Genomic DNA, 27046 nt, shown 5'->3' with positions numbered 1-27046 from the left:
TTAAATAATATTGCAAAAATTGGATCTCGTAATGAAGTGTCTTCCCTGCTACAAGAATCTACCAGCTCTTCTATGCTTATTCCCATATAGACTAATTTAGAACATAAAATATTAGTTCAGTGGATGGAGATGAATCATCGAGGGAAACATCTGAGTTGGGGGGTTGATAATTCCACTAAAAAATTGTCTTCAAACATAGAATCCTTTTTCCATATTGTATAAGCAATGCTACACATTTCTTGGAGAATAATTTTCATAACACATATACATATGGGGGGTTTTGCTGAGAAAAAGGGTATAGAGGTCGTGCTACAACTATTTGGTTTACCCATCTTAACAATATCATTTGTAAGTGGCCAACTTATGGTTGTTGCATTTAAGAAATTTTCATCGTAACATTCATCTCCTCTCGCAAGGGTTGTTTTTGCTACTCAGAGAGAACACATGAAACCTGTAATTGGATTCATGGATTTGTTGGTTGGAACAAAGCTGACAGAGAATTTTTAGATGCCTTTCAAGTCTAGATGGTGTTTATCCTTTTCAACACATCTTATTGATGCCATGCAAGCATTACAACTATATGGAAGAATGAACCAATTGTCAATGCCTAGTTCTAAGCCCAAAGATCAACTAATATTCTAGAAGAATTTTCCACTCTTAATTATGTTGGGGATGTTGATATTAAGTTTTCTTCCATGGATCAAAAGTTAGGTGAAAAACTACCAGACACTGCTTCAAATTCTTACTTGTCAATAGCTGGATTTGAACAATGCATTCCTTTGAGTACTTTTAAAACATGGTGGGGTGAGACAGGTTCGAATAGATATTGTAATAAAGTTGAGGCATCTATTTATGCCTTTGGACAAGCAGGTAATTTAGTAGATGACTTGTCTCATGATCCATTTCCCTGATGGTTAACAGTGATATGGGTGTGTCTCAAGGTGACATTGCACATTATTTCAACACAAGCTAGATTGACCATGATATTATGACTCAATTTTATCAAATTTTTGGTATCCTGTCAAGTTCCAACTTTGTTTAAGAGTTTACATGTTCTAATTCTATGGCCTTACTTGTCAATACTAAACAAGATGGAATTGATCAAAAATAGATTCATCAAACCATGGTATTAGTAAAGGCTTATTTCAAGAGATAATAAATCCCAAAATAGGAACATGTCACCCAAATGAAAACTCTAATAGGGATTCCATCATGCATTTAAATATTATGGAAGCTTATTTCACACATGTCAATGTCCAAGATCATTATCCATGGGAATTAAATGTGAAATAAAATAAAACTTGTTTGTATTATGTAAAAAATGGTTATTTTTGCTTGGTATGGATCTGGTTATCTAACGAATATTATTCAAAATGACCTTTTCGAGGAGGCCTTAAGTATATTCACTTCAACATAAATAATTTGTCTTATTCAAGCTAAACATATCAAATTGAGCCAAACAAAGATGTACCATTTTTTCCATGTTATTCAAACAAACTTTCTCTTCAAGAATTTGGACACTCCCGAATAGATCGATTCCTCTTAAGAGCCCTCAACATGGTATTGTGTGGAGAACTAGTGTAGGAAAAGCAGTGATGTTTAAAGGCCATATTTGTCTCCAATTTAGGGAATGTGGGGAATTTTACCCATAGTGCATCGGACAAGTGAAAGAAGCAGCACAATATAAAATTTATAAATTGTAGCTTTGAGAATTCTCTCTTCTAACATTTCCAATTCACAAACTGAACTTCACAATCCAAAATCAATAACTAAACTATAGCCAATGCTTGATTTCATTCATCAACATGTAACATGTAACTATTTCATGCAACAGGCCACCATGTGACTACAACAATAGTAATGAGAACTAAGTGTACACATAGATTCCATGATTATAGTCAACTTCAAAAATTGATCACATCTATGGATCACTGAAACATGGATTTATTTCTATGGAAATACATAATCCAGTCTGAGATAATGACATCAAATTTTCAAGAAACATGACATCCTCCATAGATCCTTCATTTCCATCAAAAATGTGGCTAACACCATTTCTGATTACATGTGGACATACATGCTCTAACATTTTGGTTGCTTCAATAACATAAACTTCCCTTGCACTAGCTTGTGCATAATAGATTTCCAAATTAGCACTTCCTATGCCTACATCGAAAATAGTATTTCCTTCAAAGTGGTTCATGTTCTCAAATATAGTTGTGTAATAAGAAAACATCCACATGTGTCACATTTGGGAAAAGAGTTGTAGGGAATCCACAATTCTCTTGTTGCTCATGTCTTTCCTTGTACCAAATCACTAACATTCATGCATAGCCTATACTATATAGCAGATATTTTCTCTCTTCAGCATCTCATAATTATAATGAACAATTGCCTCAAGATGTTTTTTATAAGCAAAAATTTCCTCATGAGAAGGTGTCTCACCTCAAGGAGCAATTTTCTCATCCATTTTGAGGGAATTTATAAAGAGGATGATAGAATTAATTTCAGAGAGATAGTTAAATATGTCTTCATATTTCCCCAATTTTATAGGTGAGGTGGGTAATGAGGCATTTATGGATCCAATATCGAAGGAATAATTACAGGAAATTCTACACTATTTCCAAAAGAATAAGAAACTGTTGTACTATGTAACAACCCCCCCATTTATACGAGCAATAGTTAATATTTGACATATAAATGGGGACCATTTTAAATTTTCAGCCTCTAAAAATAAATGCTAACTCTACAAATTTGCATTAAAAACCTTCAAAAAGAAACTCATACTTAAAGCTCTTATCACAAATCGTATCTCACAGTTTTCCATGTAATAATTGTTAACATTCCATCGAAAATCCCGAAATGCAATATGTGATGAGGTACCCGCTGCAATTTTCTGATCACAACACTTGAATAACACGCAATCTCACTTCGCAAATCACAAATTGATAGAGCATGCCATTGTGTCACCCCTTAAGAATTTGTGAAATGCGATATTGAAATTCTTTCAATCGCGTTTTGCATTAACTCTGAATAATGTTATATGGCAACGTTTGAAAGTTGCGATGCGCAAATAAAGCGTGAAGCATGGGGAAGTTATTGAGTTTTAATGTAATAATGAGTGGTTTGACAAAGTAATTAATGTTTAGTAGCTCGAGGAGAGGAATTGATGTTTTCAAGTTGTGGCTAGTTAACACTAAAATCTCATGTAAAATCTTCCCATGATTCAAAGTCATTTCAAAGAACTCTCAGCCTTAATTTCCCTCCATTGTGTGTGTTGATATATCTCTTTCATTTTAGGCAAGCTTCAAAAGAGATGTCATTGTGAAAGGTAATGCAAAAGCAGAAGAAGCAGAGCATTAAATATTTTGAGGTATCAGAAATGTCACCTATATTCGTTGATAAAGTTTGCAGCGTTGAAGGAGGAGCGATGGCATAAGAAGTCATATACAACAAACTTGAAGATGAGTGTCCTAAAAATACTGTCATAAAGGTAATGATTGACTCAATAAAAGCTTCAGGTGTCCAATTAAAAGATGTTGCTTGATATGATTATATGGGTGGTGGAAAATCTCAGTATTGAAGATAGGAAATTCAGGAACTCGAAGATGGAGCTAATGGGGTCATTCAAGGTTGAATACCTAAAGAAAATGTCTCATATACCTAACCCTCAGGACATATATGAAAAATCATACCTGGCCAACTTCGCAAAGAAAAATGAAGAACCTTTCAAGATGATCCAGGGCTGGAGGGTCCTAGAGAAAAAATTAAAATATGATAAAACGAGTATGTAACCCATAGCTTCTTTGGAAAACCCCTATAATTATGCATCTTCTATGTTATGTAGGTTACATGGATTACCTAATAATACCAAATTTTCCATCCAATGGATTCCTTTAATTAATGCTTGTCTTAATTCCCATATAATGAATTGGGCCACTATCTATCTAATAATCTAGCCACTGCCATCTCCAAGTATCGTCAGAAGAGATCCTCCTCCACAAATAACCTTCATCCATTTTATTTCAGTGTCTATATCATGGATTCCATTTGTTTCTGTACTAAATTTCCAATCATGGGTTGGAAATGGACTTTACAAGACCCCAACCCCATCCATCTCAACCACAAACAGATTTCAGAATCCCATTATACACCTCATTTTTATAAAGTATGCCATGATGTCATTTTACCATTGCATCAATTTAGTTTTAATAAGAAAACTTCCAGGTTTTCTAAAGAAGCCACTACAGACCTTCTCGTAGTAGGCAAGTATTTTGTTGAAGAATGGTTTACGTGTATTAGAGTTTTTGGCAATAAAGCGGACCCACATGTACTCCCTTTGTATGTCTTTGATAAGCTACTAGCAAGAGAAATAGCTCACTAGACTGTGGGTAAAGGCTTAATCAAGACCCTAAAAGATAACAAAAATTCATTGTGGCCATCCTTTCCCATTCACCGTGGTTCTTTTTTGTTGGAAAATTTCAACCATGCAACCAAGGAATCACTAAGCCTAGAGAGCCTCAGGCTCCATACTCTACCAAAGAGGCAATTCAACCCAGACAATATAGCATACAATATTACTACTACAGTAAATATTAAGCCCTTTAATCATGAGGCTAATGATTCCAAAGATCTTTTACAATGTTCTAAATCATTCGAACAAGCGTTCGAGTGGGCGAAGGCCAATTTAAGTCCTATAGATTTTGAAAAGTTTCAGGAATTCAGAAATCTAAGGCTTGAAACAATTCCATTGCACTTGTTACGAGATGATGACAGGCCTATGCCTAGTGTAAATATCAATAGCGAGGGACCAAATTCTCGCATAGAATCTCAAGTGGATATAGGGAAAGCCCATGACTTAGGGAATACAACAAAATCAAGCAGAAGGTGTGTCGAAAAATAGGTCATAAGTGACCTAACTAAAGATATTGGTCCCGATGTCAAAAGCAACAATTTGGAGAAGGAATGGGACCAATTTAAAAAAAGGCTACAAGATACTCCTAAGACAACATATGCTCAGGAAATCACGGAATATCACACTCCTCTACAAACTCAGAAAACTACAGAGTCCAAGCTCATGGATGAGCAAGGGACAAGTTCGCAGCATACATAAATCATTCCTTCTTTGCCCACATCAGAAATTATCCTAAAGGTGACTAAACTTCCTCCTTTAGATGTGTTCTACAGTTCACTGCACAAGGCTATAGTGAGAAGACGGAACAAAAGGAGTGTGGAAACACCCGAGATCCCAATAGGAAATGAGCCGATGGACATAGTATGGAAGGATATTCCTTCCAATCCTGCTGTAAATTTGACTAGACTGTTGCAGTTTACAGGGGCATATTCAAGTGCCACCATGGATAGAGCCACTGAGGTATCAATTTTTTTAAGGGAAAGGAAAGAAAAGATAGTGCAGCTCGAGCAATAGCTTGAAATTCAGAAGGCAAGTGTGAACAAGCAAGTCGCTGAACAACTAGCCCAATTGCAGCAAAATATGGAGGTATTAAAGACAAGCCATGAAGCAGACATCTCTGCAAAGAACATGCAAATCCAAGAATTGCAAGAAGCCATGGAAAAATATGAAGATGTCTCTACTATCGATGAATTCATCAAAGAGGCACTAGAGCTAAATTCCCTTCTATCAAAATAGAAAGATCTATTTTTCTAAGGAATGTTGCATGCCGCTCCTTATCTGATCATGAGTGATCAGTTAACGAATAAGGCGATTGACTAGAGAACTTAATTTAATGATTTAAATACAAAGATCTCTAAATTCATCAAATGGAAAGAAACTAAAGAAGCAAGGAGAGCTAATCTTCCCGAGATTGAGGAGGCACATAAGCACAATTTATTCATAGATTGGGATGAGCGGATCAAGCAAGCTGAATTAGCAGTGGCAAGAGCAGAAAGAGTGGAAAAGAACATAGTAAAAGCACTAAATTACACTTATCATGCTACCAACTTGATGAACGAAGGTAATCCAAAGGAATTTATATAATTAAATGACTTGGATCAAAACTGGAGGGCAAAGGTGAAAACCCAAAGGAAAGTAATCACAAGGTTGTCAAAGACAAACTGGGAGGCATATTGTCAATTCCTTGTCAAACCTCACAGCCAAATCATGACGCTCAATTGTTCACTCCACTCAACTCAAAGGATGTTGTCACCTCTCACAAATGTTATCTTCACAAGACACGTCATAACGCAGTTTGGGGCACCTCCTTAAGTGAAACTGATGTCTGATATATGCGATCTAAAGGAGAAGCTAGAAGATAGCAAGTCATATTTATAACCTTTGCTCATCAAATCATTTTTATTTTTAGAGTTAGTTTCTAGTTAAGAGGAAGGTTGTTTGAAACCTCCTCAAATATTTTGAATAATCTATTTTTGAACTTTAAGTAGATAGTACTTATACCCTTCTCATGCATTTAGAGAAGGGTCCAGAATTTTATCAAAAACATTTGCAAAGAATGCACTTCTGTAAGTCTGTGAATTCCTTGGTGAAATTATGGAACATGGTCATTTCTTTTGAATATTAGACTACTTTCCTTTGTTGATGCGCTATTTTATACTTGGAGAATAATTTGATTTGAAGAAAGGAGTTGATCTATGTCATTAGTCAAATGAGCAAAACCTCACACATATGGTACTTTTATCTTGTATGATTAGTTCCTTTTTTGCTTAATTAGTGATAACATTTCGTTTTCATGAATAATATATGGAATATGTTCTTTCTGTTATGTGTTAATTGAACTATTGTATGATGCGTAGATGAAAGTGTTCATTTTCATGTATGATCATTAATATATGCGATATAGTTTATAAATTTCTTTGACTAGCTATTTAGTCAAAGAAATTATCTTTACACATTATCATCTATGTTTAATGCGTGAATGATATTTATTATCACATATCAAACCGATATCTTTTTAGATTGCATATCATATAGAGTACCCGTGTTTATATTAGATTAAGTTAGCTAGATATTTTCATGCTAGAATAGTCCATTTAGTTATCATTATTCTTAATGCAATCACTTGAAAACCACCCACTCTCATTATGAAACCCACATTTGGAAATTGGTCCCATCATCGGGAGTTGGAGCCACCACTTCAAATGGAAAATGAGTTGTCTTTAGGGTCTAGACCGGGTGGTTATCCCTCATGTTGGAGTGGCAGAAATCAGAGGCTTCAACATTTTGGTTCTAGAAGGAGGGCCATCCGACTATGAAAGGAATATAAATCTAAAGATCAATTAGAGAACATTCATAAGATTCAAAACCCCTCCACAACTTCTACTTCTTCTAAATCTCATTCAAGATGTTTGGATGAGAAATATAAAGTTATAGAAACATCTCCCTCATCCCCTGAAGTATTAATACAACCACCTTCTCCATATTACACTCCCGAATCTCCCGAATTTCACTCCTTGATACAGAAATTGGAACAGATATCCATTTCTATTGAGAAACCCGAGAGACCCAAAGCCTCTAAAGAAAGTGTCACTTCCTTATTACGAGAAACTGGTGTATTAACTCGATTACAAAGTGAAAGGCTCAGACTAAGTCCTTTTTAGTTTCCCATTTGCAATGTAAGAAATTTGCCACATCAAGGTATGAATCACAGAGTACCGAGATCACCTCATCTTTCCCTCCATTTACTTCCCCATTCACTTCTACTCAATCCACCTCTTCTCAACTATCCATTTCTTCAACTAGTAATGCTACTAATAGTATTAATCCAGTAGTAAGTTCTTCACCATCCATACCTACTTTTGGACTGGCCTTCCCATTTTCCCAACCTACAACTCAAGTTATGGCCAATTAACTTTCTCAACCTTGGACAAATCCTGGTGTTGTGTTGGTTGCTAATCCAAATGCTCTCCCAGCAAACCCAAAAAAATGGTTACCTAAGTATAATCCTGATGATTATCTTCTGCTAAAGAACATCAAAATAACTTTATGTTATCCATGAATCTTAATGGAGTTGCACATGAAGATGTTGTAATCATACTATTTCCTTATACTTTCTAGGGATCGACAGGATCTTAGTATTTTTACCTTTGAGGAGGCTCAATAGGAAACTGGGATACTTTTCAAGAAATATTTCTTGCAAAATTTGGTGATGACAAGACTATAGCATCCTTAATCAATGATATTTCCAACTTAAAAGCAAATTCTGATGAAAGGATCAAAGACTTCAACTCTAGTTTTAACAAGTTGCTGAACAAAATCCTAGCTGCCTCTAAACCTACAGCAGATGTACAAATAGAGTGGTACATATCCTCCCTTCCTTCTAATATAACAATTTTTGTAGATAGATCCAATAAGGATACCCTTGTAGAAAACATGAAAGAAGATTTGTCTATAGAAAGAAGAATTATTTCCTTAGGAAAGAGGTCACAGATAGACGAAACGAAATCAAAGAAAGCAACATTCAAGGATGATTCGAAAAAGAAAGATCCAAAGGTCCCTTTCGACCTTGAAGGCCTTCAGAAGGTGTTAAAAACCATGTCAAATGAAATGGTTGAAATCAAGAAACAAGTTTCAAAATCATCTGCTCCCAAGAAACCTTTTTGCTCATTTAAAAGAAATCCTTATTCTACATCTTAGCCACCAAATACTATTTCTAATGCTGAATCTGATCAAGAACCAGAAGAAGACTCACCAACTGAAGAGGAAGCAAAAGCTATAACAGTAACTACAAGAAGTAAAAACTCTCTTGATACGTCTATAGCAATTCAAAAACAAAAATATGCTACTCCTATAAAGGAGACGACAGTAAGTAATAAATCTAAAGCTACTCAAACTAATTCTATTCCACTAGATCCTCCAACTGCTTCCAAAACGTTAGTAATATCGGATACATTAGAATATAACATAGTCAAAGATATGAAAAAGACGAGGGAAAATATTTCATTACATGAAATGACTAAACTCAAACAACAATAGAACACCTTACTTACAGAGTTAAAAGAAGTTCTTGTAGCTCCTTTACCATCCGATGTAGTCACTCAAGATGCTCATGATATGGGAAAATGTCCTTCATCTTCAAACAAAGTAAATTCCATAGATCTAGTTATAATAGGTGATAGATATATTTCTCAGACACCTCCATTTCTTCTTACTTATGAGATTTTAAATAGAAATGTCCATGATTTCCTTGTTGATTCAGAAGCCTCTTCAAACATCATGTCAAGAACTATGTGCAACAAATTGATTATTACACCTCAAAATTTGTTTTACACATAGTTCAACTAGATAGAACAAAAGTAGAGGTACTTGGAGAAATAGCATCAGTTTAAATCATGCTTTCCTCTAATCCAAAAGTATCACTGATAATCACTATTCTAGTGGTTGATATCCTTGAATTTTATGGTTTAATTCTAAGTAGTGATTGGTCTGAAAAGTTACATGGATACTTTGCAACTAATTGGTCTCACATGTAGTTGCCATACAATGGTAAACCTAACCAAATCAGAGTAGACTGTGAGAAATTCATGAAGTACACAATCACTGGTCTCGAGGGAAGTAATGAACCCATAGCTTTCACCAATAACATAATTGGAAATTACTCAGCTGAGTCATTCTTGGGATCTTTTAATGCTCAAATATCTCCCTTTCCAGATAATGTTGTAGTATCTCAGAAAGAAATTTTTTCACAAACAGATGCTTCCAAGTGTGTAAATATAGTTGATAAAATTGTAGATGATTCACTATTTTGGACTCTTTATTTTCATGGTTCCAAGTCTGAAGATGGTGTAGGTGTTGGATGTATCCTAATCATCGTGCAAGGAGACAAAACCATGTTAGCCTGCAAGCTTGAATTTCAATGCACTAAAAGTGCTGCAGAATATGAAGCTTTGATTCAAGGGATGTACAAAGTCATTGGCCTTAATTTCAAGTATTTAAAAGTATATGGGGACTCTAAAATAGTTATTAAAAAGGTAAGAAACACAATCCATTGTGTTTCTAGGCATCTCAAACATTATCAATCTTTAGCCCAAAATCTTACTTCACATTTGACTGCTTTTAACATTTCTTTAGTCCCCAGATTACAAAATGCAAGTGTTGATTTACTTGCCAATGTAGCATCTAAGCTTATACCTTCAGATAAATTTAGTCCAAATAAATTTTCCATAGAGTTAGTTTTCAGAGCATCCATTCCTGATAATGTAACAAATTGGAGAGTGTTTAATAATGATGTTGATATAATCAATTTCCTTACATCAGAAGGATCTTATGAGGAACAAATCGTAGATGAACATGAACATGACTTGCAAATCAATCATAAACAAGATCAAAACCCAATTCCGAAGTCTGTAGTGAAAATGGAAGATCTCTATGATTTGAAAGACAGATTTAAGAAGATTACCAACTCCAAGGCTCAGAGTTATACTTTGAGATTTGAAGTGGTAAACCTAAGTACAACTAAAAAACCTCAAAATGTCAACCTAGGTCTTTGTTTATCATCCGAAGAAAGGATATCATTCATTAAGTTGTTGGAAACATATAAAGGTGTCTTTTCCTGGGATTATTCAGATCTCAAGACCTATGATACCTTTGTAATTAAAAATATTATACCGATGACCTCTAATGAGAAACCAGTTCAATAGAAGCTCAAAAAGATTCATCCAAACCTTGAAAGTAAAATCAAATCTAAGTTGAACAAACTCTTGAAAGAAAATATAATCTTTCCCATTAGACACTCAAAATGGGTATCAAATATGGTTCCTGACAGGAAAAAGAATGGAGACATTAGTATTTGTATTGATTTTAGGAACTTAAACAGAGCTTGTCAAAAGGATAATTTTCCTTTTCCTACCATGGAGAAAATATTGCAATGAGTTGCAGGTTTTGAGCTAATGTCTTTTCTAGATGGATTTTCAGGATACAATCAGATTCTTGTACATCCAAATGACAAATTGAAGACAACATTCAGGACCAAGTGGGTGACATACACTTATCAAAAGATGCCTTTTGGACTCATCAATTCAAGTGCTACATTCTGACGCACCATGGATATTGCTTTTAAAGGTCTGATTAATAAATCAGTTGTTATTTACCTAGATGACATTACAGTCTACTCTAGGAATAGAAATGATCATTTGGATGATCTAAAGCATATCTTTGAAAGATGTAAGAAATATGGCATTTCTTTGAATCCCAAAAAGTCATATTTTTCTTTAGCAGAAGGAAAGCTTCTCGGATTCATAGTGTCAAAGAAAGGTAGTTATATTGATCTTGATAGAATCCAAGAAACTGAAAAGATTCCTCTCCCACACAACAAAAAGTCCATGCAATCATTCCTGGGCCAAAACAATTTTGCAAAAACATTTTCTCCAGATTTCTCACACATTTTTTACCCCTTCAATCAATGATAAGAAAGGATGCAGTCTTCAAATGGGGCAAAGATGAAAGAGAGTCATTTGAGTTAATCAAAAAAGCCATCATCAATCTTCCTTCTTTAACGACTCCAGACTTTCTCAAACCTTTTCTGTTGTACACTTTTTGATCTGATACATCATATGCAACAGTTTTAACACAGCTAAACAATCAAAACATAGAGGCACCTATCTCTTTTTTCAGTTCCAATTTACAAGGTGTCGAGTTAAACTACTCAGTTGTTGAGAAAAAAGCTTTTGTTGTCTTTAAAACCTTGAAACATATAAGACCTATTCTCCTCAAGACCCATACAAAAATAATAGTTCATTACATTGCAGTAAGGAAATTATTGATTCAAAGAGAAGTAGGGGAGAAAAGAGCCAACTGGGTCACTGCACTTCAAGAGTACAATGTAGATATCCAGCCAGCTAAAATTGTTATGGGCCAGGGTTTTTATAGGATGATAACTGGAGCTTCCCACTTATCAATAGAAGAAGACCAAGGTAATGAAGTGCAAATATCAGAGGTAAGCATCAACGATGCACAATTACAGCATGTTGATTTGAAGTTTTATTTAACGAATGGATATGCTCCTATCAATCTCAATTACAAAACAAAACGTGCTATAAGGTTGAAATCAAATCAGTATCAGTTAATTGATGATGTATTATTTAGAAAAAAAATTGATTCAGTATTATTAAGATGCCTAGAAAAACCTAAAGCTGAAAAGGTTATGCAGGAGTTACATGATGGATAGGTTGGAGGTCATTTCAGAGGAAACACCATAGCTCACGAAATCCTGCATGTAGGTTATTATTGGCCAACACTCTTTAAGGATGCGCATGACAATGCAATAAAATGAAAAACTTGTCAAACTATAGCTGGAAGAGAAAATAAGCTAGCATTCCCTTTGCAGCCAGTGAATATCCAACAATCATTTGAACAATGGGGATTAGATATAATTGGTGAGATTGTTCCTAACTCTTCCAAGAAGCACAAGTACATCCTTATAGCTATTGATTATTTCACGAAATGGGTAGAAGCTATCCCACTAAAGGTAGCTAATACATAAAGTATTACAAACTTTATTGATCAGTACATAATCACTAGGTTTGGCTTACCGATAGCTTTAATGTTTGATAATGCATCTTATTTGTTTGGAAATACTATGGTAGAATTAATTTTGAAAAGAGGTTTCAAATTGAAGTATTCAGCCAACTATTATCCACAAGGTAATGGATTATCCAAATCAACAAACATAAAACCTTATCAAAATCATCAAGATGACTATAGACCTAAACCATAGGAATTGCCGCAAAGCATTGACATTTTCTCTTTTGGCAGATAGAATAACTCAAAAGGCCTCAATCGGTTCTTATCCTTTTGCTTTAGTTTATGGAAAAGAAGTAGTTCTCCCCACAAACACAACAATCCCATCTCTTATCCTAGTGCAATTTATCAATGAAAATCCTTCCTCTTCTCTTCAAGCAAGACAATTTCAAATCCCTAAGCTTGAAGAAGAAAGAGAAAAGGCTAAAGCTAGCCATTCCCATTATCAGCAATTAGTCAAAGCATCTTTCGATACAACCTTGCCGGTCATAAAACTTTTAAAGTAGGTGATATGGTTTTGAAATGGGACAAACCACATGAGGGAAAAGGTAAGCTACCAAGTTCCAAAGACTCTAGCTTGGACCATTCCAAATCATTGAGAAAATTGGTCAATCAACATTTCTTTTACAAGATGTGTCAAGTAAGATGGATTCCTTGCCCGTTAATGGGCAAATTCTGAAAAAAAAAAAAAAAAAAAAATAATTTTTCCTAGAAGGACAACCTCTTCTATTTTTCTATCATATTGCCTTTAAGATTCTTAGGAAAATAATGGTTAAAGTAGTATTTACTTTTTGGCTTCTCAAAATAAAGTCTCGGATAATATTTTGATTTTTTCGCTTCTATAAGTAGGAAAAGTTAAAGAAATAATTAGAACATTTGAGAATCAAAGTTAACCTTATTTCTTTGGAAAAACTTGACCTTGCTAAAAACACTTATTTAATGAACAAGCTCTTATCTTTATAAGATATATATGTTTTGTTGTCAGTCAAGAAAAGAATATTTAACCTAAAAAGGACTTTCTATAGATGAGTATCTCAAAACTCCATTATTATCATCCAAAACTCTTCAAAAGGGCCAATGATTCACCCCATGATAAAATTTCCTTTTTTCACAATGTAATTCTAAAATATACAAAACTTAATAGATAATAAGTCTCATTACGAGCTTGTTTACCATGCTCATAAGGGAATAATTAAATTGATATTACCAAAACTGCATACCAAAACTGGGTAATAGGCAATGATCTAATCAATCAAAGGACAAGGGGTCTCATCAAGAGCTAGCTTGTTCAGTTTGGTTACAACTGGTGAATGGCATTATCGTTATTGGGTTACCAAGCCTAGACAATGTCTTTTAAGAAACTTGAAAATAAAATTACATGAAAAGAAAAACAAGGTCCAAATGAGAGAAAAGTAAAAGAAAATCATTTTGAATTTTGGAAATTACTTCGGACGGGACAATGAATCATTGTTGGTTAAAATATATCCCTATCGAGGCTATGAATGCCTGCTAGCAGCAGAGGCTCTATCTGTGATAAATGAGTAAACAAAAAAAACTAATATGTAGAAGACACTTACTATATCTCTTTAAATCTTAGTATTGACTGATGCAAACATTTGTATTTTTATCACTACAAGAGTAAAGTAGTTGAATAGATAGATTGAGTGAGTGATTATGATTTCAGAGAAATGTTGTTTAGTTTGTAACTCATGTAATTATTATCCCTATAACTTTTCTTATTTTGAAAGTTTTAGAAATTTCAAAAGATCAATCAGAGATAGTTGGTTCTCCCAAGTGAATCGCCAATTGTTGTACTATGTAACAACCCCCCATTTATACGAGTAATAGTTAATATTTGACATATAAATGGGGACCCTTTTAAATTTTTAGCCCTTGAAAATAAATTGTAACTCTACAAATTTGCCTTAAAAACCTTCAAAAAGGAACTCATGCTTAAAGCTCTTATCGCAAATCACATCTCACAGTTTTCCATGTAATAATTGTTAACATTCCATTAAAAATCCCAAAATGTGATATGCGATGAGGTCCCCACTGCGATTTTCCAATCACAACACTTGAATAAAATGTGATCGCACTTCACAAATCACAAATTGATAGAGCATGCCATTGTGTCACCCCTTAATAATTTGTGAAATGCAATATTGTGATTCTTGCAATCACATTTCACATAAACTCCGAATAATGTTATATGGCAACGTTTGAAATTTTTGATGTGCAAATAAATTGTGAAGCGTGGGGAAGTTACTGAGTTTTAAAGAAATAATGAGTGGTTTGACAGAGTAATTAATGTTTAGCAGCTTGAGGATAGGAATTGATGTTTTCAAGTTGTGGCTAGTTAACACTGAGATCTCATGTAAAATCATCCCATGATTCAAAGTCATTTCAAAGAACTCTCAACCTTAAATTTCCCTCCATTATGTGTGCTGATATATCTATTTCATTTTAGGCAAGCTTCAAAAGAGATGTCATTGCAAAAGGTAGTGCAAAAGTAGAAGAGGTAGAGCATTACAGATTCCGAGGTCTCAGAAATGTCGCCTATGTTCGCTGATATAGTTTATAGCGATGGAGGACTGATGGCATGAAAATTCATATATAACATACTTGAAGATGAGCGTCCTAAAATTACTATCATAAACGCAACACCTGACTCAATAAAACCATCATGGGTCCAATTCAAAGATGCTACTTTTTCCTTCTTTCATAGAATAGGAGCAAGAGTGAAAATACTCCCATACACTGATATGATTACATGGGTGGTCGAAAATCTCAGTGTTGAAGACAGGAAATTCAGAAACTCGAAGATGGAGCTAATGGGGTCATTCAAAGCTGAAGACCTGAAGAAAATTTATCATATACCTAACCCTTGGGACATATATGACAAATCATACTTGGCCAACTTCGCAAAGAAAAATGAAGAACCTTTCAAGATGATCCAGGGCTGGAGGGTCCTAGAGAACAAATTCAAATATGATAAAACGGGTATGTATCCCATAGATTCTTTGGAAATCCCCTATAACTATGCATCTTCGATGTTATGTACATTATATAGATTACCTAATAATGCCAAATTTTACATAGAATGGATTCCTTTAATTGATGCTTGTGTTAATTCACATATAATGAATTGGGCCACTATCCTATATGATAATCTAGCCACTGCCATCTTCGAGTATCGTTAGAATAGATCCTCCTCCACAGAGAACCCTCCATTTTATTTCAGTGCCTATATCATGGATTCCATCTATTTTTGTACTAAATTTTCAATCATGGGTTGGAAATGGACTTTGCAAGACCCCTACCCCATCCATCTCAGCCACAAATAGATTTGGAAATCCCATTATATACCCCATTTCTTAAAGTATTCCATGGTGTTATTTTACCATTGCATCAATTTATTTTTAATCATAAATCCCCCAAGTTTTCTAAAGAAACCGCTACATACCTTCTCTCTCATAGTACGAAAGTATTTTGTTGAAGAATGGTTTACGTATATCAGGGTTTTTACCAACACAGTGGACCAGCATGTACTCCCTCTGTATGTCTCTAATAAGCTACTAGAGAGAGAAATAGCTCACCATATTGTGGGTAACAACTTAACCAAGACCCTAGAAGATAACAAAAATTCATTGTTTCCATCCTTTCCCATTCGGTGTGGTTCTTTTTCGTTGGCAAATTTCAACCATGCAACCAAGGAATCACTAAGCCTAGAGAGCCTCAGGCTCCATACTCTGCCAAAGAGGCAATTTGACCCAAAAAAGATAGCACACAATATTACTACTGCAATAAAGATTAAGCCCTTTAATCATGAGGCTAATGATTCTGAAGGTCTTTTACAATTGGCTGAATCATTCGAAAAAGCGTTCTAGTGGGTGAAGGCCAATTTAAGTCCTATATATTTTGAAAAGTTTCAGGAATTCAAAAGTGAAAGGCTCGAAACAATTCATTGCACTTGTTAAGGCTGATGACAATCCTACGCCCAGTGTAACTATCAACAGTGAGGGACCAAATGCTCACATAGAGTGTTAAGTGGATATAGGGAAAGCCTAGGATACAGAGAATACAATGGAATCCAGCAAAAGGTCTCCCAAAAAACAGGTCATAAGTGACCTAACTAAAGATACCGGTCCCGAAGTCAAAAGAAATTTTTTTGAAAAGGAATGGGACCAATTTAATAAAAGGCTACAATATACTCCTAAGACAATAGATGCCCAGGAAATCACAGAATATCACACTCCTTTACAAACTCAGAAAACTATAGAGTCTCAGTCGATCGATGAGCAAGGGAAAAGTTTGTAGTGTTGTGTGTGGAGCATGATTGTTCAGAGGTCTTTTGTTTCAGCCGGATGTATACCCCAGGAATTTTGTACACCCCTCCACGCAAGGGGTTGCGGGGGTCACTTTGCCCCCTGTGGGGGTTCGACGGGGCTGATCCCCCTCGGCTAGGGGGTCCAGGGGCCAGCAGTCCCCCGGCGAGGGCTCAGGGGCAGCGCCCCTGAAGCTAAAAATAGATGTAAAATTGCCTTGTAAAAGTATAGTAATTTCTAGTCAATCTGGGTCGTTCATTAGGCGAATGGTCTGACGATAGAACTTATGTTTAGTTTAGTGTTTTTTTCCCTAGAAGGAAACCCCTCTCTTTGTATGAGGGCATTGTATTTGAGGCTATGTAATAGATGTGTATTCTGTGAGCGAGAAACAGAGAGGTGAGATTGTGAGAGAAAACAGAGGATATTACAACAGATTTGTTATCGGTTGTGTCTCTTCATTTTGCTGGATAATAGAAAGGAAGGACTGGCTGTTCGGGGTGGACATAGCCCAAACAGGGTGAGCCACGTATATCTGTGTCTCTCTTGTTTTATGCGTTTTCTGTGTTTATATTTCTGCAATATTTTATGTGTTCCATTGCTCCATAATATATAATTTTATAACATGCAGCATACGGAAATCATTCATGTTTTTCACACATCATAAATTATCCTAAAGGTGACTAAAATTCCTCCTTTAAAGGAAAACAAGGAGGGTGGAAACACCCGAGATCCCAAGAGGGAACGAGCTGATGGACATAGTCTGGAAGGATACTCCTTCCAATCCCACTGAAAATTTGACTAGACTGTCGCAGTTTACAGGGGCATATGCAACTGCTACCATGGATAAAGCCATTGAGGTATTGATTTTGTTAATGGAAAGGGAAGAAAAAATAGCGCAGATCAAGAAACAACTTGAAATTGAGAAGGCAAGTGTGAAAAGAAAGATGCTGAACAATTAGCCCAATTGCAACAGAATATGGAGGTATTAAATATAAGCCATGAAACTGACATCTCTGCAAAGAACATGCAAATCCAAGAATTGCAAGAAACCATGGAAAAATATGAATATGTCCCTACTATCGATGAATTAATCAAAGATGCACTAGAGCTAAATTCCATTCTATCAAAATAGAAAGGGCTATTTTGCCAAAGAATGTCGCATGTCACTCCTTATCTGATCACCAGTGATCAGTTAACAGATAAGGCGATTGACTAGAGAATTGAATTTAATGATTTAAATACAAAGATCTCTGAATTCATTGAATGGCAAGAAACTGAAGAAGGAAGGAGAGCTAATCTGCCCGAGATTGAGGAGACACATAATCACATTTTATTCACATATTGGGATGCGCAGATCAAGCAAGTTGAATTAGCAATGGAAAGAGCAGAAGGAGCGGCAAAGAACATAGTAAAAGCAGTAAATTACACTTTTCACACTACCAACTTGATGAAATAAGGTAATCAAAAGTCACTCCTAGATTGAAATGACTTGGATCAAAACTGGAAGGCAAAGGTGAAAACACAAAGGGAAGCGATCACAAAGTTTTCAAAGAAAAACTGGGAGGCATATTGGCAATTCCTTGTCAAACCTCACAACGAAACCATGATGCTCAATTGTTCACTCCACTCAACTCAAAGGATGTTGCCACCTCTCACAGATGTTATCTTCAGAGGATAGGTCAGAACACAATTTGGGGCACCTCCTCAAGTGAAACCAATGTCCGATATATGTGATCTAAAGGAGAAGCCAACAAACAGCAAGTCATCTTTATAAACTCTGCTCATTAAATCATTTTTATTTTTAGAGTTAGTTTCTAGTTAAGAGGAAGGTTGTTTGAAACCTCCTCAAATATTTTGTATAATCTATTTTTTAACTTTAAGTAGATAGTATTTATACCCTTCTCATGCATTTAGAGAAGGGTCCAGAATTTTATCAAAAACATTTGCAAAGAATGCACTTCTGTAAGTTTGTGAATGCCTTGATGAAATTATGGAACATGGTCATTTCTTTTGAATATAAGACTACTTTCCTTTGTTGATGCACTATTTTATACTTGGAGAATAATTTGATTTGAAGAAAGGAGTTGATCTATGTCATTAGTCAAATGAGTAGAACCTCACACATATGGTACTTTTATCTTGTATGATTAGTTATGTTTTTGTTTAATTAGTGATAACATTTCATTTTCATGAATTATTTATGGAATATGTTCTTTATGTTATGTGTTAATTGCACTACTATATGATGCCTAGCTGAAAATGTTCATTTTCATATATGATCATTGAAATATGTGATATAGTTTATACATTTCTTTGACTAACTATTTAGTCAAAGAAATTATCTTTACACGTTATCATCTATGTTTAATGCGTGAATGATATTTATTATCACATATCAAACATATATCTTTCTAGATCGCGTATCACATAGAATACCCGGGATTACATTAGATTAAGTTAGCTAGAGATTTGCATGCTAAAATAGGTCATTTAGTTATCATTATTCTTATTGCAGTCGCTTGAAAACCACCCATTCTCATTTTAAAACCCACATTGGGAAACTGGTCCCATCATCCCCAGTCAGAGCCACCACTTCAAATGGAAAAGGAGTTGCCTTTAAGGTCTGGACTCGGTGGTTATCCCCCATGTTGGAGTAGCAGAAATCTAAGTTTTCAACAGAACCCTTAACCACTTAGCAGGACAACATAATTCTTCCAGGGGTTTTATGACTTATTTCAAATACACCAAATAATAATTGTTGACAAATTCAAATAAATAGGCAGGATTTGGGAGATTTCAATTCAACATTTTAGGCTTCAATCCCAAAAATTAGACAAGAATGAAACTTTTGATGATTTCGGACCCATAATCACTATGTAATTGCATCTACAAAATCATTGCAAAAATTATTGCATGTAGGGTCAAAATCCACTAAGTTGATTCCATGCCAGCATCCTTCCTGGGAAACAAATCCATTACGGAATAGGAGTATGTTATGAAACCAGCTCACAAAAAGATAGAAAAGAGAGATCAACGCCTTAGAATTTAGCCTCTTCAAAGGGGCAACCTCCTTTACATTACACAAATGAACAATTCTTGGATGATTCAAATGACAAAAACTCCTTTCTATATATAGGAGTCTAAGGAGTCACAATATAACCCAGCTGACCTAACAATAATAATATAACGCCACAAAAATAACAATAGAGGGATTCTATGGGGCATAGTAATAACAATATGGGGACAATAGGGGCACAACAATATTAATAATGGATACAACTACAATAGTAATGGGGTAATCACTAGTATTATAGGGACCCAACATGCCCCTCTCCTTCAAAAAGGTGTTGTCCTCAACGCTTGAGTAGTTCTGGATACTTCTGTATAAAATTCTCATCCTCCCATGTGGAATCTTCAACAGATAAGTTCTTCCACTTGATAAGATACTTCGAAATTGATCGATTTCATAACTGTCGAGTTCTTGTTTCGGTGACTGCTTCTGGTTCCAATATAATTTTTCCTTCCTCTTCAAGTTCTGGCAATATTGTTTGAACTGGGATCTTGTCGCCTATAACCTTCTTTAAACATGAAACATGGAAAACTGGGTGCAATCGAGAAGCTGCAGAAAGCTCTAATTTGTATGCCATAGTACCAATCTTTTGCAACACCTTGTCCGGACCATAATACTTTGGTGATAATTTATTATCCTTCTTAGCTTTCTTGAGCAAAATTTGCTTATATGGTTGTAGCCGTAGGAATACCCAATCACCTACATCAAAACTTGTTTTGTTGCGATGTTGATCTGCCTGTTGTTTCATTCTATTCTGTGCCAACACGAGGTTATCCTTTAAGAGTTGGAGGACTTGTTGTTGATGTTCGATGTGATGTTCCACTGATTGAACCTTAGAATTTTCTCTTAAATATGATGTGATGGATGGTGGCTGATAACCATAAAGTGCCATAAATGGGGTCATTTTTGTTGTTGTATGGAAGGAAGTGTTATACCACCATTCAGCCAGAGGCAACCATTTGACCCATTGTGTCTGTTTATCAAATACAAAGCAACGAAGATATCCTTCCAAACATTTGTTTACTATCTCAGTTTGCCCATCAGATTGAGGATTATAAGATTAGCTATGAGCTAACTGAGTACCAAGACAAGAAACTAATTCTGTCCAAAAATTTCCAATGAAAATGGGATCTCTGTCACTTACAGTAATCTTTGGGTTTCCATGTAGCTTTTGAGTTGTTTCCATAAATGCAGTAGAAACTGTACTGGCTTTAAATGGATGTGATAATGCACAAAAGTGTGCATACTTGGTAAGTCTTTCAACTACCACCATGATGACACTCTTTCCCTTAGACTTGGGTAAACCTGTGATAAAATCCATTGTAACCTCCTCCCAATGTTGGCTTGGAATGGATAAAGGTTGTAATAGACCGTGTGTCTTAATTGTTTCAACTTTATTTTTTTGGCAAACCAAACATTCCACCACAAAATTTTGAATATCTGATTTAACGCCCTCCCAAAAAAATTCCTTCTTAACCCTTTGGTAAGTTTTTAAAAATATTGAGTGCCCTCCTAAGGGAGAAGTGTGAAATTCCATAAGAATCTTTTATTTTAGCTGGGAATTCTTACATAGGTATAAGCGATCTATGTACCATAATGAATCATTTTGCCAGCTAAATGTATCAGACGTACTGGAGCCTTGTTGTAATTTTCGAATAAGTGCCCACACTTCTTCGTCGTTCTTCCATTCCTCCCTCGCTTCGTTTATCGAATCCGGTTGGATAATAGAAATGGAGCACAACAATGCATCCACATCCTCATCCTTTCTTGAGAGTGCATCTGCCACCACATTTTGCTTCCCTTTTTTGTAGATTATTTCAAAGTCATAACCCAACATGTCTGTGACCCACTTTTGTTTCTCTTCAGAGGATAATCTTTGTTCTAAAAAGTATTTAAGGCTATCATGATCCGTGTTTACCTTGAAGTGTCTTCCCATTAGGTGGGTTCACCATTTCTTAGGTGCATGGAGTATTGCCAACATTTCCTTCTCATAAATAGCTTTGTGTACAAACTTTCCCTTGATTGGACGACTTTCAAAAGCAATGGGTCTTTCATCTGGCATTAAAACAGCACCAATTCCAATTCCTGAAGCATCACATTCCACAATGAAGGTTTTTGTGAAGTCTGGTGTAGCTAAGACCAGTGCTTGGCACATTTCCTCTTTAAGATGCTCGAAGGCCTTTGTTGCTTCTGGAGTCCATGAAAATGCATCTTTCTTCAATAATGTTGTTAGAGGTGCTGTTATTCTCCCATAATTCTTAACAAACTTGCGATAATACCCTGTCAACCAGAGAAATCCTCGCAGATGCTTTATGGATGTGGGGATTTTCCATTCCTTTATGCCTTTAATTTTGCTAGGGTCTACCTTAACTCCTTCATGAGATACAATATGACCCAGATATTCCACCTCTTGTACTCCAAAGAGACATTTGGATCTTTTTGCATATAATTGTTTCTCCTCTAATAGTTTTAGCACCCTGTCAACATGTTCAACATGATCCTTCCAAGACTTGCTGTAGATTAGTATATCATCAAAAAATACTAACACAAATTTTCTAAGGAATGGTTTGAAAATGGAATTCATCAAACCTTGAAATGTTGAAGGTGCATTGGTAAAGCCAAAAGGCATGACCAAAAACTCATAATGACCCTCATGAGTTCCAAATATTGTTTTCGGAATGTCTTTAGTCTTCATTCTGATTTGATAATATCCTGAATGAAGATCCAACTTGGTTAAGTAAATTGATCCATGCAATTCATCAATTATATGAATGGGAAACTTATCTTTAATAGTGAGCTTGTTGACCTCGCTATAATCCAGACACATGCGCCATGATCCATCCTTCTTGTGCACCAATACTATTGGAGCAAAGAAAGAACTTTGACTTGGTTGAATTATACCAACCTCTAGCATTTCTGCAACCATACGTTCAATTTCACTCTTTTGGGTATAGGGATATCTGTACGGCCTGATGTTTGGAGGAACACTTCCTGGAAGAAGATGAATAGCATGATCATGATCACAAATAGGTGGGAGACTTTTGGGAGTCTCAAATACCTTGGAATGATTGTCCAAGACTTTTGGAGATCTACAGAAATAGATGATTCGAACATGGAAACATCTAGCGAACATAATTGTGCAATTACACCTCTTTGTTCCTTTTTTAGAAGCTTTGTCATACCGTTAGAGCTGATTATCTTTCCCAGTTTCCTTGCAATACCCCTTAATTCAACTTCCTTTCCTTCCACAAAAAATTTCATGAAAAGTTCTTGAAAATTAAAAGCTATTGTACCCAAGGATTATAGCCATTAGACTCCTAGTACAACATCAGCACCTCACATTGGAATGGAAAGCATTGGGCTAGTCAATACCTATTCTCCCATGGATAGCTTGATATTATGGCACTTTCCAGAGCAATTTATTGTTCCTCCATTTGCAACCATCACTTGACACTCTGGTGGTGAATATAAGAAGCAATTCAATTCTTTTGCTACCTTACAATGAATAAAATTGTGGGTACTTCCTGAATCAATCAACACTTTTACCTTTTTCTTCTTGATTTTTCCTTCTATCTTGATGGTTTGAGGAGTGGTAATTCCCACCAATGCATTACAATTTATGGTCGGATTCATTTCTTCTTTATCTAGGCTTTGTTCCTGGAGTATATCCTCTTCTTTTGACCTTTCTTTCTCCTTTTCTTCTTCCTCTTCACAATCTATGTAAAATAATTTCTTCTCAGCACACTTATGACCTTTAGTGTATTTGTTATCACAACTGTAACAAAGTCCTTTTGCTCTTTTTCCTTCCAATTTTCGTGGTGTCAACCTTATAGGTTGTGGAATACTAGGGGCAACAACACTTCCATATTTATAGTTGTGAGTGGGATGCTTCCTGGTTGCCATAATTTTGCTTTCCATTTTTCTTGCTAACCTGAATGCCTTCTCTAATGAATCAAGTTCCCAAAGGTGAACATCATGTTGGATATTATCCTTTAAAGTCCCTATGAACACATCAATCCTATGCTGCTCTGGAATATTTTTTTACCCTTATGTTCAATTTTTCGAACTCCTCAATGTGCTCCATTATTGAACCCTTTTGTTTGAGACTTTTCAATTGGCTAAAAAAAGTGTTGCTTTTTGTATCCTCATAATGTGCACTCAATTATTCCGTAAAAATTGCCCAAGTGATAATTTGTTTACGAGAGAAAAGCCATTGGTACCATACAAACTAATTTGGTTCCAAATATAAAGTTGCAATACGTACCTTTTGTGTGTTTTGCACATTAATGAGATCGAAAAATTGCTCCATCTGTAATATCCATGTTGCGGGATCCTTGCCATCAAACTTCCTCATATCGATTTTTAGAATATGGTGGGTCTTAGATCCAACACTAGAGTCTATGGAATCATGATTAACATTTCTTTTGTTCTCATCATGAGTTTCCTTTACTACACTTTCACCATTAGTGACCATTTTGTAGCAACTTATTCATATTTATCTTCAATTCTTCCATCTTATCATCCATGCCATCAATTTTAGCGTCCATGCCATTCATCTTAGCTTCCATGCCATCCATCTTAGCTTCTATGCCTTTCTTTAAACAATCCATCTTGGCTTCTACACCTTTCTTTAAACCATCCATCTTAGCTTCTACATCTTTCCTTAAACCATCCATCTTAGATTCTGTTGCTTTTTGTGCAAGTGACACTTGTTGCACTTGGTCTCGTAATTTTGATATATCATGTTTCATTTCTTCCTCTTCTTCATGAGTCATGCTAGAGCTTTCAGGTTTCTTACTAGGTGTTTGCATTTTCTTTCCTCGAGGCATCGATTACCGATTAAAACTAATTTTTCAAACCAAGCTTATGAAAAAATTTAAAAAACTAAACATCTTTTTTCACTTTGTAGAAGCTTGATATTGAATCTGATGTATCTCTTCAATTTTCATTCATCCATTTCTAAAAGTGCAACCTATAGTAGCCCTCTGTGTCCTCTTTCCAATGCCACCAGCCTTATCCAAATTGGATTCTCCAAGGAAGAGTTATGCACAATATCCCAAGACGACCTAATTATAGACTAGTTTAGTAGAGAAAACTTGTACGACGTGCCACGAGTCACTGTTTCAACCTTTGGCTCTGAAAAATATATATAAGAAACTATAATCCATCCACTTTTTGTACCTTCTCACTAAATTTCAATCCGATGCTCAGAGAGAAAGTTGTGACAATTTTCCCTAGGTCACCTATTTGTAATATAATTTAGGAGTTTGAAAAAAGACCAACTTCCTCAAATCATATCTCCGCAAATATAGTGCGAAAAGCTCTTAAATTCAGACCCAAGATTCAGCACGATTTCTTCTCAAATGGGTTTTTTTAAGATTCTGAAACATCGCAGAAAAAAAGTTATAGCGAAAATTCCACGATGACCTGTTTGGAGCAGTGAAACCCTAGCATCCAAAGCTCTGATACCAAATGTTATGAAACCAACTCACAAAATGATAGAAAAGAGAGATCAACGCCTTAGAATTCAACCTATTCGAGGGGGAAACCTCCTTTAAATTACAGAAATGAACAATTCTTGGACGATTCAAATGACAAAACCTACTTTCTATATATAGGAGTCTAAGGAGTCACAATATAACCCAGCCGACCTAACAATAATAATATAAAGCCACAAAAATAACAATAAAGGGATTCTATGGGGCAGAGTAATAACAATATGGGGACAATAGGGGCACAACAATATTAGTAAGGGATACAACTACAATAGTAATGGGGTAATCACCAGTATTATAGGGACCCAACAGAGTAGCCCAAAAAGGAATTTATAACATCAAAACAATAAATTACAAGAAAGGTTAGTGAGTTTGTCTTTCCAAGGCATATGATAGAGTAAACTAGATTTATTTAGGGTTGCTCCTCCATATAGGATTCAATGTGCAATTGGTTAACTAGATAATGTATTTTCTTTCCTCAGTATCTTTGTAATTCTAATTAATAGATCAACCTATTCTTCTATCATGCCTACAAGAGACCATGGGTAGGTATGTCTAGTGGCTCATCTTCTATTTTTGACTATAGAGTAGGTGGTCTCAATAGAGCTATAACATAATAAAAAATAATTATAAGCTAGACAACTCTAAAAATATAAGAGCCCTAAACCTCACATATTTACTCTTTGTTGATTATGTTTTACTTTTGGGTGATATGACCAAGACAAATACAGTTAAGCTGGAGGACCCTACCCTTGAAGAACCAAATTTCCTACCTTAAAAACTACCAACAACTAAGGAGATACAAGAATCAACACCATCTTTGATTTGAACCTAAATAGTATTATTATCTCTGAGTATTTCCCTAATCACAATGACCAGTAGATGCTCCTCATGGATTATTTCTCTCATTATATCTATTAGTAAAATTTGAAAAATTTATCCCTACATTTGAATCTTGGGAAAAAAACATAATATTGTTATCATTTAAATTATCCATATATCTTGGAGCCCAAAAATCCATTTTATTTGGATAAGCTTTATCTATAACCTCAAAATAAACACTATTATAAGTTGAAGGACCATTATGTCCTCTAGAGCCTTGACAAAATATGATGGAATGAAACTGGGTGAGGAGCAGATGTAGGTTTACCATGTCAGAACCTAGGTTCACTAAGAAGATGACCTGGTTTGAAGATATCCATCATACAAACTAGGACCACCCATACTTATCATTGCCATGTGTCTTTCATCATCAAGACTAACATACTAAGAACCTGTAACCCATGGAGGCCCATGGTAGTCATTGAATGAAATTTATTAGAATACATGTTATGACCACAATTTCTTATATGTAATCTCTGCATCCAATGTGGCCATTTCTTATTATGAGATTTACCACATCCAAAAATGACATCATTCGCATAAATTTTAAGAAGTCTATAAACGTGAACATATTTTTTTTCACATTTACAAATTTCCTCACATTTGTTGGTTCTTGAAGCTCGAGCACTTTCATAACAAAAATAGGCAAAGTCAAGAAGAAACAATGGTCCACTCTCTTTTCATATGTTTATATTAGAATGAAGTTTTATTAGAGGCATTTTTTGTCTTCTTGTTTTGGGAATTTTTTGAATCGAATCATCCACAGTATTGTGTGCGTCTT

The sequence above is a fragment of the Pinus tabuliformis genome, chromosome Q, assembly GCF_031772625.1.
Source record: "Pinus tabuliformis cultivar Carrire ecotype Pingquan chromosome Q, CPIR1, whole genome shotgun sequence".
NCBI classification, from domain to species: domain Eukaryota; kingdom Viridiplantae; phylum Streptophyta; class Pinopsida; order Pinales; family Pinaceae; genus Pinus; species Pinus tabuliformis.
The sequence above is the reverse complement of the archived record's forward strand: the minus strand, read 5'-3'. Positions refer to the sequence as shown.